Below are 17,516 nucleotides of genomic sequence, written 5' to 3' on the forward strand. Positions count from 1 at the left end.
TTTTTCACCGTATAGAGCAAGCTGCCGTTCACCACACCAGCTAGAAATTCTGTCTAAGTATCCTGTACTCTCCGACCGTAATTCAATGGAGACATCTTCCGATACGTCACAGCGTCATCAGCATAAAACTGTAAATTGGTTCTCCCATTGTCCGTCATATAATTTATGTTCATAGAGAAAAAGAGCGGTTCGTTGACACTACTCTGGGAGCACTCCTGATGATACCCTATCAGTCTCATTTTTTAGATGTCTGTGTGACCTTTCGGCTGCCTCGTCTGCAAATTTTTATATTTTTTTTTCCTTTTCCGCATTAAATATAAAAATTCCTACGTTCTTCGTGTATTTCCTCTGGGTTTGTGTTTTCGCTTATTTCATCAACTGCTGCCTTAACTGAAGCATCTCTCATAGCTACACTTTGGTTTTATACTGTTTTCCTTTCTCCTGGTTCGTCCAATAATTGTTACATAATGTTCACTTTGAAACTCTAGACAGCCTCTGGTTTTTTGAAAGTATCCAGGGGCATCTCCTTAATTTCCTACCCTTCCACAACTTCCTTAACTGTAATTAGTAGACCATAACAAATAAATTATTGTGAGAGTCTATAGCTACCCATGAAAATGTTTATCAGTTTAAATCTTGTTTTGAACGAGATGGAGCAAAGTGAGGGCCACAACAGTTGGTGGCTGTGCTTCACGACTTAAATTACTTTCCTGAGTTCACTCACTGCACTACTCCGAATGGTCTTTCACTGAAACCGGAGTACAGACATACAGAACTTGCCATGTAGCGTTAGATAATCCGACAACGGCACTGTTTTGACGTAGTTCGAATTGTGAAAGAAAGAGTGGCACTCGCAATGTAGAATTTTTGTAAACAAAATTGGAGTAACAGATACTAGATGATATAAGGAAAGGAGTTGAGGGAAATGTGAGCCAATTAACATACAAATTCCTACGTAAGAAAGAAATGGTTTACATTCGTACCTCAGTAAAACTTCGTTAATTATGAAAAATTAAATTACGTTGGATCATAGTTGCACTTGGTTTGGTAATTTCGTGCACTGACTGACGTGCGACGTAAACGCAAGTTGATAGGCGAGTTTCTACATTCGAAAGATGATCGCTATTCAGATTTCGCTCGATTCGCATAAGAGCGATACTAGAAGCACCAGGAAGAGGGTGCAGATCAGATGTGCTTTGCCTGCAGCTGTAACGGTCATCAGCGTAAGTTACCTTTGAGGGTATAGGTGACGAGTTGATGTTAGTCAAGGGTGCCTTTAAGGTGACGAAATCATCATTGTGAACACCTCATGGGTTGGAACGAGGTGTGCACTAGGGGTACGAGAAACTGGGTGTTACTTCTGCAATACTGCAGAAAGAGTTGGCAGAATTGTACCCACTGCACGTGACTGCTTTCAGCAATGGTCCATCAAGTACAGAGTATGGCTCTGGCGCATCATATTGTATCTGTAGTCGAAATTTGTGCAGTAATTGGCACCACAGTGCACAACGAAATGTTACAAATCGCTTAATTCAAGGGCAGAACAGAGCTAGAGGCCACATAGCGTGCTTTCCACTGAACCCAAACCACCACCATTTCTAACTTCAATTGTATTAAGTAGGATCTCATTGGAGGGCAGGGTGGAGGTCCGTTCTGTAGGAAGATGGTTCCACCTTGGTGCCATGATGGCCATGTGTTGCTCAGAAGGAGCCAAAAGAGGTCCTGCAACCAACTAGTCTGCATGCTAGACACACTGGACTGACATCTGGAGTTACAGTCTGGGGTGCGGTTTCGTATGACTCAAGGACCGTTCTCGTGGGTATCCCATGCACCCCGACTGCAAATTTGTATTTTAATCTGGTAATTCGACTTTCTGTGCTGCCGACAGTATTTTAGAGAGTATTTTCCAACAGGATAACGCTCGCCCAAGTACGGCTGTTGTAACCCAACATGCTCTACGTGCTCGACGTGTTGCCTTAGGCTGCTCCATCACCGGATCTGCCTTCAGTCGAACACATATGGGGTATCACTGGAAGACAACTCCAGCGTCATCGACAAACCTTAATCGTCCCTGTATTGAGGAACCAAGTGTTACAGGAATGGAAATCAATTCCACGTTTGCATGCTTGAATTCAACATTCTGACCGCTACACCGGTTATTAAGGTACCGGCATTTCACATTTACAATGGCGTATCTCTCGCTTTTATTAACCAGTGATCTTGCAGTGTTAATCACTTACCTAGACAAACGTATTCCGAAATTTCATTAGTTTACATTAATTACTTTTTGGTGTCGCGAATTTTTTTCCGTCAGTCTATTCTAAAAAGAACTGTAATTTAGACAAAACTGTAGAAGAAGGGAAAGGTAAGACATGGATTCAGTGTGGAGAAAACGTGGCATTAAACTATTATTCATTAAGACTTAATCAAATGTTGGTTTTTTTCGTAAGCCTGCGTAAAATGTGTGTTACTGCAGTATAAGAAACGTATTCATCCGAAAGAGAAATAATAGTTTACGCAAAACTTCGGACATTTAGAAAACACAACTAGTATATTAAAAATCGACAATTCGCAAGTTACCCAAATATAATGACCCTCTTTCTAAGATAACGTATAGGAACCTTTACTTGCTGTTACTTAAAGGACATCAATGGAATTCCGTACCTAAAGGCTGTAATAAACAAGCCCAAATGAAGAGTCTAAAGAGTAATAAAATTGAAACTTCCTGGCAGATTAAAACTGTGCGCCCGACCGAGACTCGAACTCGGGACCTTTGCCTTTCGCGGGCAAGTGCTCTACCAACTGAGCTACCGAAGCACGACTCACGCCCGGTACTCACAGCTTTACTTCTGCCAGTACCTCGTCTCCTACCTCTCAAACTTTACAGAAGCTCTCCTATGAACCTTGCAGAACTAGCACTCCTGAAAGAAAGGATATTGCGGAGACATGGCTTAGCCACAGCCTGGGGGATGTTTCCAGAATGAGATTTTCACTCTGCAGCGGAGTGTGCGCTGATATGAAACTTCCTGGCAGATTAAAACTGTGTGCCCGACCGAGACTCGGTCGGGCACAAAGTTTTAATCTGCCAGGAAGTTTCATATCAGCGCACACTCCGCTGCAGAGTGAAAATGTCATTCTGGAGTAATAAAATTATCATCGGTCCGCCCAGACAGTTTTTGTACAGCGTTGTAAACTGATGGTAGTGGCATGCGGGAACGATGAGTATCGATCATATGCAGTGAAAATGAATTCGTTGTTACCGACATGGGCAATCTGCATCTAATCAATTAAAAGCGAAAAAGTTTTATATGTTTCTGAAGCTTACATTTTAGCAAGCCATTTCCAGTGAATAATTTGTTCTTTTTAGATAATCATATACGTTCAAGATGTGTCGCACAATTAGCTTAAGCATTCGTGCAACTCTGTTGCTCATACACAGATCAATTGGCTTTACCATAAATTAAGTCATTATAGAGGTTATTCTAATGTTTGGTAACTGAGACAAAACTTTTAAAAACTCACTTTCTTCAGAGGATTTTTGGACCTCTAAAAGGCGTTGAACAAAGTAACATAATGTTAGGTGTTTAAGACTGCCAGAAAAACTGGTATAAGTTACAGATAAAATATAAGACGTACAATAACCAAAAGGAAGATGTATAAGTGGAAGGCCAATAGAGAACTTGGATTAAGGAGGGACCAAGACATGATAATACAGTACGTAAAGGGAGATGATCCCACGCCCGGGTTCCCGGGTTCGATTCCCGGCGGGGTCAGGGATTTTCTCTGCCTCGTGATGGCTGGGTGTTGTGTGCTGCCCTTAGGTTAGTTAGGTTTAAGTAGTTCTAAGTTCTAGGGGACTGATGATCATAGATGTTAAGTCCCATAGTGCTCAGAGCCAAAGGGAGATGAAAATCTAACAGTCATCGGGGACTAGAATGCAGTTGTACAAGGAGGAGTAGAAGAAGAGGTTACGGGAAAACGTGGAATTGGGACAAGGAATGAGGGAGGAGAAAGACAAATTGAGTTCCGTAACAAATTTCTGCTAGTAATAGCGAATAGTCTGTTCAAGAATCACAAGAGAAGGAGGTATGCGTGGATAGGGCCAGGTGGTAAGGGAAGATTTCTCTTAGATTACATTATAGTGGGACACAGATTCCGAAATCAGATAGTCGATTGCAAGACGTGGTCAGGAGCGGATGTAGACCCACATCACAATGTGGTAGTCACGAAGAGTGGGCTTAAGCTTACGAGAGTAGTCAGGAAGAATTAATACGGAAAGAAGTGGGATACGGAAATGCTAAGGAATGACGACATACGCTTGAAGTTCTCTAAAGCTATAGACATAGCAGTCAGGAAAAGCTCTGTAGGCAGTAGAGTTGCAGAGGATTGGGCATTTCTAAAAAGAGCAATCATTAAAGTTGGAAAGAAAATACTAGGTACAAAGAAGGTAACTGCGAAGAAATCATGGGCAACAGAAGAAACATTTAAATTGATTGATGAAAGAAGAAAGTACAAAAATGTTCAGAGACATTCGGGAATGCGCACATACAAATCGCTGAGGAATATGTGAAGGGAAGCTAAGACACAATGGCTCCATGAAAAATGTGAAGAAATCGAAAAAGAAATGACTCATCATATAGGAAAGACAAAACACAAAACAACCTTCGATGAAATTAAAGCAACTGTGGTAACATTAACATATCAACAGAATTCCACTGTTAAATGCAGAGGAGAGAGCGGATAGCTGGGAAGAGTACATTGAATGCCTCTATGCGAGGGAAGAGTTCTCTGATGTAGTAGAAGATGAAACGGAACTCGATTTAGAAGAGCTAGAGGATCCAGAGTTATAATCAGAATTTAAGAGCGATTTGGAGGACTTAAGTAAGACAGAAGGGATAAAAAACATTCCATCAGGATTTCTCAAATCACTGGGGGAAGTGGCGACAAAACGACTATTCACGTTCGTGTGTAGAGTGTATGAGTCTGGCGACATACCATCTGACTTTCGGAACAATGTCATCCACACAATTCCGAAGACTGCAAGAGCGGACAGGAGCGAGAGTTATCGCACAGTCAGCTTAACAGCTCATGCATCCAAGTTGCTTACAAGAATAATGTACTGAAGAACGGAAAAGAAAATTGAGCATGTGTTACAATACGATCCGTTTCGTTTTAGGAAAAGCAGAGGCACCAGAGAGGCAATTCCAACGTTCTCGTTGGTAATAGAAGTAAGAATAAAGAAAAATTAAGACACATTCATAGCATATGTCGAACTGGAAAAAGCTTTCGACTGTGTAACATGGTGCAAGACGTTCGAAATTCTGAGAAAAAAAGGGTAAGATATACAGAGGGAGGGGTAATACACAATTATTACAAATTCCAAGAGGGGATAATAAGAGTGGACGACTAATAACGAGGTGCTCCGACTAAAAAGTGTAAGACAGGGATGTAGTTTTTAGTCCCTACGCCCCTCCTGTTCGATCTGTACACTGAAGAAGCAATGACGGAAGCAATAGGAAGGTTCAGGAGTGGAATTAAAATTCGAGGTGAAAGGATATCAGTGATACGATTCGCAGATGACATTGCTATCCTGACTGAAAGTGAAGCATTGCTGGTCAAGAGAAGTCTACTAGTATCAAACACATTCCTTAATTTGTGGAATAAATTTTTGAGAATATACGTTTGGATCACAGCATTTTATTGTAGTGAAACGTGGACTATGGGAATACCTAGAAGAAGAGAATCGAAGCATCTGAGATGTGGTGCTACACTATAACGAAGAAAAATAGGTGGACTGGTAAGGTAAGGAACGAAGAAGTTTTGTGCAGAATCGGACAGGAAAGGAATATGTGGAAAACACTGACAATGAGAAGGGACAGGATTGCAGGACCTCTATTAAGACAAATGGTTCAAATGGCTCTGAGCACTATGGGACTTAACTTCTGAGGTCATCAGTCCCCTAGAACAAAGAACTACTTAAACCAAACTAACCTAAGGACATCACACACATCCATGCCCGAGGCAGGATTCGAACCTGCGACCGTAGCGGTCGCGCGGTTCCAGACTGCAGCGTCTAGAGCCGCTCGGCCACTCCGGCCGGCTCTATTAAGACATCAGTCAATCGTTTTCATGGTTCTCGAGGGCAAAAAACATAGAGGAAGAGAGAGATTAGAATACATCCAGCAAATAACTGAGGACATAGTTTGCATATTCCGCTCCGAAATGAAGAGGTTGGAACAGGAGAGAAATTCGTGGCGGGCTACATCAAACGAATGAGAAGACTTTCTACTGTCCAACCTATACGTAGAAAAAGCATAGACGGAAAGGAAAGAAAATTCATCGGTGACATAAAAAAATGCAGGTGAAAGGGCATGAAAATACTATCCTCAGTGAGCCCGCCCGGTTGGCCGTGCAGTCTAACGCACGGCTTTCCAAGGGGTGTGTGGATTGTTTTTAGGCGGTTTTACCATCTGCCTCGGCGAATGCGGGCTGGTTTCCCTTATGCCGCCTCAGTTACACTATGTCGGCGATTGTTGCGCAAACAAGTTCTCCACGTACGCGTACACCACCATTACTCTACCACGCAAACATAGGGGTTACACTCGTCTGGTGTGAGACGTTCCCTGGGGTGTCCACCGGGGGCCGAACCGCACAATAACCTGGGTTCGGTGTGGGGCGGCGGAGGGGTGAAGTGGACTGCGGTAGTCGTCGTGGGGTTGTGGACCACAGCAGCTGTGGCGGGGACGGAGCCTCTCCGTCGTTTCTAGGTCCCCCGTTAACATACAATACAGTACAATACAATCCTCAGTGAGACTGAAGAATTAATACAGAATGTGTTCAATTGCATGAACAGTGTAACCTCCCCACAAAAATTTAAAAAGACAGAAATATAAAATGAATAGAAGCCAAGAAGCAATATTGTCCCCACAAAAATATTTAAATAAAAAATATAATAATAAATGGGAGTCAAGTGTAACCTCCCCACCGTAATTTAAATGACAATATTTAATAGAAATGGGAGCCAAACGTAACCTCCCTGCAAAGAAATGTACTGACAAAGGCAACAAAAATGTGAAATTCGCAATCTGACTCTGGTGTAAGCTCCCACAAAAATAATGAAAAACAATTCAGTGCTAATGAAACTTCAGTGACAATGAAAATTCAATTAAACCGAAATATCGGTCTTTGGCCCTTGTGCAAAAATCAGAATTAATTTCTTACCTCATTGAAACTGCTTGTCAAATTTCTGCTCTTATTGTTAGCCACGGCTTGGAGGAACTGCATTGCAAATAATATATTTTTTTTTAATTTAACTGAAACTTTTCTTTAAGGGAAATGGAAGGAAATCGTTGGTTTAATTAAATGATATTTTTTTTGTAAAAAAATTGCTTTGAAATCATAATTATTATTGGGGCATTTGTTGGAAATTAATTACAATATATAAACTTTACATTATCTGATGATTACCTTAATTTACAATATACCTCATTCAGCATCTTGACCAGAATGCCATGTCGACGCTCGCCGACTGCGTACCGCTCGCGACCGTGACAGAACTAGACCACTACTGCCGTCAGACTACATCACACAACCGCACTGGGCTGCTACTACCGACATACTGTACTGCATGACGACTACTAGCGTACTGCTCGCAACACTCGCGCGGTCAAGCGCAGACTAACCATGATAATAGGCTCTCTGGTCAAAGATTTTAACATGCCTAACCATCGCTGCTACGTTACATACGTGTTTCATAACCCTCCACTGGGGGGGGCAAAAATTTGGCAGCGATGGTGAGTCATTTGGACTTGCCATCGCAAGAAATTTTTACAATTAACAGAATATTCAAATTTAGTCCATAAATTAAATGTGGTGCACACGCACCGAGTACAAAATATATCAGACAAAGACAAAATGTGAGTACAAAACATAGTAGCAAATCAGAAAAATGTATATAAAAATTATTTGACAGATAAAGTGCACAGGCACTGAAAAAATTCTTTAGCATAAACAGAATGGCAAAAAAATCATGTTGACAAGTGACATGAGTGCACATGCACTGCAGTTCAGAACATATCAGCAAATGACGAAATGTATATACAATGAATAACAAATGACATAAGTGCATACGCACTGAAGTATTGAACATACAGAATGAGTACAAATCATATTGAAAAATGAGAAAAGTGCACAGGCACTGAAGTTCAGTAGAAAACATATTAACACATAACATAAGTGCACATGCACTGTAGTTCAGAACATATCATCAAAATAAAAATGTATATACAATATAAAAGACAAGAGTGCACATATACTGTACTTCAGAACAAATCGAAAAAATGTCTTTAGCATTTTCGCAATAAATAATCATAATGGCAAAAAAAAAACATGTCGACAAGTGCCATAAGTGTACTCGCACTGGAGTTCGGCGAATCGAAAAAAAATGTATAACCCATGAACATAAATGATGTTAGCAAAAAATGATTTTCACTATGTGACAAGAATTAGGATAGGAAAGGGAAGGATTGCATCATGGTTGTAGCACTTTAGATTGCACACAGCTGTTCTGAAAGTCCATATCTATCCACAGAAGTACAACACCAAGTGACACAATTTGAAGTTCTTTTCCCATCAGAATTCATCAGCGCAGCCAAGACACTGAACTGTCGTAGTAATGTTCCATGTTTTCATTTTGGCAGTACATTAGGTACACCAAACAGTGGGACCATAATAACGTCTTCATCGCTCACAGTGGTGGACAGCATGTCGTGTCAACACCACGCTCTTACAAGGCACACCAACGTAGAATTAGTGCAAAACCAAAGATAGTGCTCCATGATCACTAGGATAGACAGGACAAATGGACATTGCAGTAATTCAGGGTAGTTAGCTCATAAGGTGAAGGACATTAAGTCACATACCATTCTTCATTAGTAGTTTGCGGCATTCATAGCCCAGTTATTGAACATTTCTGTACTATGTATGTAGTATTACAGAAAAATGTTCATTAATTGTTTTACGTAGAATCAGTAACCTTCTTTTCCTAGTTACAAAGCATTATTAAATAATCGCATTCTTTTCCAGTTACAAAGTATAGCATAGTTAATTAACTATGTGTCATTCCAATATAGTAATAATCATTAGCCTTCTCCTAATTACAAAGCATTATGAAACAATCGCATTCTTTTCCAGTTACAAAGCATAGCATAATTAATTAATCATTTTCCAAGTGACATATTATTCATTGCTGTTCAGCATTACTCAGAACTTTCTCGAACTGGTATCACGATTTGGGACTGTTAATACATTTTTTTGTTAGTAATGCATTGCGTTGGGATCGATAATTAATTGCTGAGGCATAACAATATTTGCTTTTGACCTATTACTGCAAATGAGGATAGGTAACGTCATTCGTCATGAGTCAGCTGTAGCAAGGTTATGTAACAAGGCAGTATATGTGATCACATTTATAAATGATAAACACAAATGGGTAAAAAAATAAAAATGCAAGTACTAGAACAGGTATAATAAGTAACAGGCTTAGTAAGTATCATGAAAAGCTTCTCCTGGAAAAAATACAAAATGGATTATTGACCTAAAAGAAGAAACCCATACTATGTTGAAAAGTACTGAACTTCGAATTAACAGGTAGTGAAATGTGTATAAAAATGTGTTCCATAGCTGTCCTTTCTAAAACTTTCCGTCATCCTACTATGCAATATAACACCTGCTGTCAAAACAAACTGCAACAAATACTTAAATAACTACATAGCCTAAATATAACTTCAACATTATCCTCATCTGTAAAGAAAACTTCATTATCCATATCATCAAAACTCCAATATCATCATCACCTGTAAAGAAAAACTTCATTATTCATAGTAGCATACTCTTCTTCATTATTCCTCAGCATTCATTATCATCCGCAAAAAATCACTTCATTATTCATTATACAACTAATCCTTATCTCTAACATATTTCATCACTAAAACTAAGATGTGCAGTTCTGTCTGACAGCCTGCATCAATCACCTTGTATTCTGAAAGAAAAAATTAGTTACGACTGCTATTCTACGATGAGTGTAGTACATTCTTGTTAATGCTTGTTAATCCTGATACATTTACTCTTCCTCATAAAGTTATTGCATCTTCTTTCGTTTATTCCGTAGGTGAAATTCCCATTTCTGTTGAATTTATTTCTTACAATCATCATTTCTTTCTGAAATTGATGAACAAAGATTAATGTCCTGCATTTAAATCATATACCCACTAAACAATGACTAGTTTATGGTGACATAATTAACCATACAGCATAACATGACACAAAACGTAATATTTCAGAGACATTGACAGTGTTCAGATGCAAAAATGTACACAGAATAATACAATGCAGCAGCAAAAAATGTAAAACAGTCACGATCTTGAGATGTCATAGGGCAAAAAGAATGTCAAAATCAACTGGTGTGTGTTATATCTTAACTATTTCACAGTGCATATAAACAAAACTGGAGTACAATCATACACACAAAAAAAATGGAAAATGTGCATGGTCTGATGTGTAACGACAAGAAAAGCGACCTGCTAACCTTACCTTGCCGGGCACTTGCCAAGAAAAAATACGATAATCATCAGTAATTAGTCAGGTGAATATAATTGCATTAGTAAATGGCATCATAGTGTGTTGAATCATACAGTGTCTCCATTCAATAAAGGGTTTAATATTTGACCAATGGCGGTTGCCTTTCGATTTTCTGGTTCTCAAAGTTTCGACGTGTACAACATTGGGGTGAGGGATGCTGCGAATCCGATATGGACCTGCGTATAGAAGTTCAAATTTACTGCACTTACCTTTTAATTTACTGGATAAATAGTGTGTACGTACTAATATTTTCTGTCCAACGTGAAAGTCGCGGCGTGTACAAACCTGTTTTTGTTGTCTTCTCCGGCGCTCTGCGGCACGTTTGATGTTGTTCAGCGCAATGTTAATTATTTCATGGTGTCGTAGGCGACGACATTTAGGGAAGTTTACTAATTCTTTAATTTTATTTGGTGGTTCAACGTTTTTCAGTATAACAGACGGAGATAGCATAGTGGATTCATTTGGAATGGAATTAATTACATCTTGGAATGAGAGTATGTGTGTATCCCAATTAATATGTCTTTTGTGGCAGTATATTCGGCACAGCTTACCAATTTCTTTCATTAACCGTTCACAAGGGTTCGAAGAAGCTTGGTACTTGGATATATAAATCGGAGAAATGTTTCTAGCTCGTAACATGCGTATCCATATGCCAGAACGAAATTCAGATCCATTGTCAGAAATTACTTTCATCACATGCCCTACATGAAATAGAAAATGTTTTACAAATGCTTTCGAAACAGTTTTAGCAGTAGCTTTGCGTAACGGAGTGAAAGTAACAAATTTCGAAGTGAGTTCAACAGCGACAAAGATGTAGCAAAAACCTCTGTTAGTTCTCGGAATTGGACCAAAAATGTCTACTGCGACCATATGTCTTAATTTAACAGGTATAATGGGATATAAAGGAGGAATATGTGAAGTGGTGTCTGATTTAGCTTTCTGGCAAATTTTACAAGACGCTAAAACTCGTCGTATACGTTTCTCCATGTTGGTAAAATAACAGTTCTGTCTCAGTATAAGAAAACATTTTCGTGCTCCGTAATGTGCGTAACTTAAATGAGTGTACCAGATTAATTTGTTAACCAGTTCGTCAGGAATGCATAATAACCAATTGTTGCTGTCAGGATGAGAGCGGCGAAACAGAATGTCATTGCGTACAGTGTAATGGTTTCTAATCGTAACATTATTCTTATCTTGCCAAAGGTATTTAATTTCTTTCCACACGTTGCCTTTATTTTGCTCTTTTGCTATGTCCTGTAATGACGACGAAATAAAGTTTTCAAATGCAACTTGCTGAATGTACATGACACTGAAATTTGCTTTGCAGTAGTTGGTTGCTACGTCTTGCCGATTGTTGCTCAGAGAACGCGATAGTGCGTCTGCTATAACATTTTGTGTGCCGGGAATGTGAACTATTGTAAAATTAAATTCCTGTAAATAAAGTTTCCATCTGCTTAATTTGTCGTGAGTGAATTTAGCCGAAAGTAAAAATTGTATCGCTCTGTGGTCTGTGTAGACGGTGGTATGTCTGCCGTAAAGAAAGTGCCTAAATCTCGTGAAAGCCCATACAACACATAATGTTTCAAGTTCTGTAACAGAATAATTTCGTTCAGCAGGTGACAGAATGCGGCTTGCAAATGCGATGTTTTTAATTACTGTAGAACCATCTTCTTCAATTTCCTGGAAAATATGTACGCCTAAAGCGGTGTTGGAACTGTCGGTGGCAATGGAAAAATTTCTAGTAAGATCTGGGTGCGATAAAAGTGGAGCATTCAACAAAGCATGTTTCAGGTTCACAAATTCAGAATGTGCTTGCTTATCCCAAGACCAAATACTGTTTTTACCTGTTAATTGGCATAATCTGCGTGTGTCTAAAGCAGAGTGATGAATAAATTTACGAAAAAAATTGATTAAACCCAAAAAAACTGCGTAATTGCTTTTTTGTCGTAGGAACAGTAATGTCACGTAGAGCTTGAAGTTTTTCCGGATCAGGTGCAATGCCTTCTGCTGAAATTACGTATCCAAGAAATTTTATAGAAGTTTTGCCAAAGTGTGATTTACTAAGATTAACTGTAAGTCCTTGTGCATGAAAAGTTTGCAACAGTTGTTCAAGAATCAAATTGTGTTCAGACCAGTTAGCTTCTGCGATAAGAATGTCGTCTACATACGTCGTAATTCTGTCCTTAATGCAAACGTGTGTCGGATGGCGTCAAAATTAATAACATTTTCGTGAAGAAGATTCTGCGTGTCAAAATTATTGCTTACGTTACTCGAATATGAAACCTGTACTGTGTCTGGTCAAATTCTGTCGTACGTGCTATTATTTACGCGAGGATGCTGTGGCATTTCGACTATTTGAACTGCTCTGTTATTTCTTACTGACGTATTACGCTATCGATGACACCTATTGTCTGTTTCATTCATGATTATTTGTTGTTGCTGATGTTGTTGCTGCTAATAAGATCGACTGTTATTAAATGTACGCTGAAAATTGTGCTCGTTATTTTTACGTCTGTCATGATAGTAATTTCTATACGGCGCCTTGCGATGCGAGTTGAAATAGTGTGTTGTCTGTACGTAGTTATTTCTTTGCTGCCATGCGTTACTATTTGTTGGGGCTGGGACTATACGTGCACGCGGCGAAACATTAAAGTTTGGTTGACCTTGTAGACTGCATTGTTGGTTAGGTATGCTAAGCGGTTGACTTTCATGCTATTGTGGTGAAAAACATCTGTTGTTACAAAAATGTGGTTCCGATTGCTCAAAATTTTATACATACTGATGATTACGATTTTATCTGTAATTAAAATTACGGCGGTAGTTGTCATTACGGGAGTGCTTAATGAAAATTGTCACATTCGGTAAAAATTTGTCTTATCGGGTTTTCATTACATATTCTTAATCCTAGATAGAGCAATAGTTAAGGAGCAGTTTTGATAGATATAAAGGATAGTAGAAGAAAAGGCAGTAGTGCAGAAAACTAAAGATGAAACAGCACTACTACAGCTCGGGGCCCTATGCTCGCTACGGCACATATTCATTAAAGCGTAATGAATCCCCTGAGGTCATTTACGCACTGCAAATAAATTTTAGCTTTTGCGTTGCAAGCAATAGCGGTAAAATTCCAAAAGTAAATCGCTGTATTCTTGCTAATTCCAGTTTCTGCATAATACGTAATGCTGATGAAAACACAATAGCAAATTGTCGCCTCTGGTTCAAAGCTAGTTTCTGCATTACAGGTAATAGCGGTGAATGTACAAAGATAAATTGTCGTATACAGTGTAAAGCGTGTACCTGTACGCTGTCATTATTAAATTCCTTACATTTTCTTACAAATGCAAACTGCTTATTATCAACGTTCTCGTCACTGAATTTGAGAACACGTTCGGGTTTGTGTGAGAATTTGTTTGTCTGTGTCATTTCGTACTTCAAGTTACGTAGCTTTTCAGATTTTAATTCGCGTAGTCTCTGTAAATTGTTCACATTATACACGCTGCGTGACTCTGACAAATGCTCGCAAAGTGGCGGATTCTGTGACGTATTGGTGACTGAAATAGTTTTTAATTCTGTTACTTTAATATTTTCGCCAATTTGGTTGTTGTGTCGTTCACTTTTATTAACAATTTCCGTATTCAGAGTGTGTGAAACTTCCAGTGGCTCTAAATTAAACTCGTCGCGTATCTGTACTGCGTTTTTACGGCATTGTTCAGTGACTGCATTAATTTCGTGTATCTGTGTTGCGTTTGCTGAACATTGTTCAGTGACTGCATTAACTTCGTCTTTATGTAATTCTGTTGTGTTTACACGTGTACTCTTTAATTCTTGTGCAACAGTGCCAACTTTCTCATTACTGTTATTAGCACAAGTCTTAGTATTCACACGTAATTGTTCTTTAGTGTCCTGACATTGAACGGTAACAGCTGTAATCTCTTCCCTAACTTGTTTGTTCTGTTCACTAAATTGTTTGTACTCTTCTTCAAGTAGTTTGATCTGCTCATCAAGTTTTTCATTAAGTTATTTATACTGTTCACTAAGCTTGTCTTGTTTTTCGTTCTGTTCTTTCCTAAACTGTAGCATTATTGCCATAAATTGATCCAAAGTAACATTACCTACTCCATTATCTGTGCTGTTTGATTGTGTACCTGGAATTGTCGCGCTTTGTGTGACCATTTGGTCATTCTGCAATTTACAAAAAGGATTATCAGTCGGACCTACACTGTCACTCACTATTTCGGAATTAAATAAATCCGTCGTACTTTGTGTATCCTGTTCATTTTCATTAGACAAATTTGTCTGTACGTTACCTGAATTTTCCAAACCGGGTGTGTTAAGCTGGGCAGCGCTCATTACAATAGGGCGCTCCGCATCATCGATTGTCGTCAAATCAACAGAAGACACAATCGAGCTCGTTTGTTCATCATTAAGGTCTACATCATTATTAATGGTTGGAACGCACTGATTGTCAGTGAACGCAGGATTGTCAGAATTACTACCGGTCACGTTGTTTAAGTCGGTAATTTCGTTCATAATACCTCGCGATACACTATTCATAGTCTTTCGCGGCATTTTTGCTAAAGTCACAATTATTCACAAAAGAAATACGCACAATGCAAAAACAACACACAAATACAACAGAGAAACGAATTGCCGTTGACCTGTAGAAATAAAGTCACAAGATTAGTAAAAGCGTTGCGCCTAATCCTAATTATACTAAGCAAATAAGAGCAGATATCTGACTGTTTTTCAAAAGACTCTCAACGAAATACGATCCTGGACTGGGTGTCGCCAAGTGTAACCTCCCCACAAAAATTTAAAAAGACAGAAATATAATATGAATAGAAGCCAAGAAGCAATATTGTCCCCACAAAAATATTTAAATAAAAAATATAATAATAAATGGGAGCCAAGTGTAACCCCCCCACCGTAATTTAAATGACAATATTTAATAGAAATGGGAGCCAAACGTAACCTCCCTGCAATGAAATGTACTGACAAAGGCAACAAAAATGTGAAATTCGCAATCTGACTCTGGTGTAAGCTCCCACAAAAATAATGAAAAACAATTCAGTGCTAATGAAACTTCAGTGACAATGAAAATTCAATTAAACCGAAATATCGGTCTTTGGCCCTTGTGCAAAAATCAGAATTAATTTCTTACCTCATTGAAACTGCTTGTCAAATTTCTGCTCTTATTGTTAGCCACGGCTTGGAGGAACTGCATTGCAAATAATATTTTTTTTTTTTTAAATTTAACTGAAACTTTTCTTTAAGGGAAATGGAAGGAAATCGTTGGTTTAATTAAATGATATTTTTTTTGTAAAAGAATTGCTTTGAAATCATAATTATTATTGGGGCATTTGTTGGAAATTAATTACAATATATAAACTTTACATTATCTGATGATTACCTTAATTTACAATATACCTCATTCAGCATCTTGACCAGAATGCCATGTCGACGCTCGCCGACTGCGTCCCGCTCGCGACCGTGACAGAACTAGACCACTACTGCCGTCAGACTACATCACACAACCGCACTGGGGTGCTACTACCGACATACTGTACTGCATGACGACTACTAGCGTACTGCTCGCAACACTCGCGCGGTCAAGCGCAGACTAACCACGATAATAGGCTCTCTGGTCAAAGATTTTAACGTGCCTCACCATCGCTGCTACGTTACATACGTGTTTCAACAGTCAAATTAATGGGATACATATTAAGAGTGAACCAAAGTATGACAAAAGCGCAAAGGTGTAACGGAAATAAGGTTAGTTACAAGATAGAAATTGGGTTCTACAAAGTAGACAAAGCGAAAGAATTCTTTTGTCTTTGAAGCCAAACATGACAGACGAAGGAAGGTGGAAATTAAGAACGGAGTAGCACAGACAAAGAGATACTCTCTCACTGAGACAAGTCTACTAGCATCGATCACAGTACTTAAATTGTGGAAGAAATTTTCCGTGGATGTTCGTTTGCAGCACAGATTTCTATGGAAGTGAATCATGAACTGTTGGAAAAACAGAAAAGAAGGAAACTGAAGCTTTTGAGTCATGGTTCTGCGTGAAGAATGTTGAAGAGTTAGTATACTGACAGAATAAGACGTAAGGTATCCTTAACATCGTTAAGGAAAGGAATGCGTGAAAATCGCCGACTAGAAGAAAGGACAGGGTGGTAAAGCTAGTGGTAAGGTGGTAAGACATAAGGGAACAACTTCCATGTTAGAGGACAAAGACTGTAGAAGGAGACACAGAATGCAGTATTTGCAAGAACTCATGGAAGACTTTGGCACGAGGGCGTGCCGAAAAAGCAATGCTTCCGAATTTATTATTCTGTTGTTAGTATCGGTTGATTTATTACATGTCATGCTTTCGACATGCAGTCGACTTTCGCGCTTTGCTGACGTGGATTGCAACGTTCGGCAGCTAGAGGGCTCCGAACTGTGGCCTGTAACTTGCTGGTGTGTAACGGATCTGTGTCCGTGCGCGAAAGCAGCATACTGTAATCCCTCAGAAAACTAAAAGCACGAGTTCGAAGAGTTCGTTCAAACATGGAGCACTCTCTCTTTCACCACGACAATACCAGACCATACACGAAATGGCGCTGAGCACTATAGGACTTAACATCTGAGGTCATCAGTCCCCTAGAACTTAGAACTACTTAAACCTAACCAACCTAAGGAAATCACACACATCCATGCCCGAGGCAGGATTCGAACCTGCGACCATAGCGGTCGCACAGTTCCAGACTGAAGCGCCTATAACCGCTCGGCCACATCGGCCGGCACCATATACGAACGCTGCAGAACGTACAGCAATTAGACGGCTTGATTTCAGTGTCATTGATCATCCTCCCTATAATACCGACTTGGTCCCATCC

The 17,516-nt window shown here is 39.3% G+C and overlaps 1 non-coding gene across 1 annotated transcript; it reads right to left on the minus strand.

The window, feature by feature from the left end:
* Window positions 1-2,742: 2,742 nt before the first annotated feature.
* Window positions 2,743-2,817, minus strand: Trnas-cga (transfer RNA serine (anticodon CGA)). Its single transcript has one exon. It is a non-coding gene; the product is annotated as a tRNA-Ser (tRNA).
* Window positions 2,818-17,516: the final 14,699 nt, after the last annotated feature.

This window comes from Schistocerca serialis, chromosome 2 (assembly GCF_023864345.2).
Source record: "Schistocerca serialis cubense isolate TAMUIC-IGC-003099 chromosome 2, iqSchSeri2.2, whole genome shotgun sequence".
NCBI lineage: Eukaryota > Metazoa > Arthropoda > Insecta > Orthoptera > Acrididae > Schistocerca > Schistocerca serialis.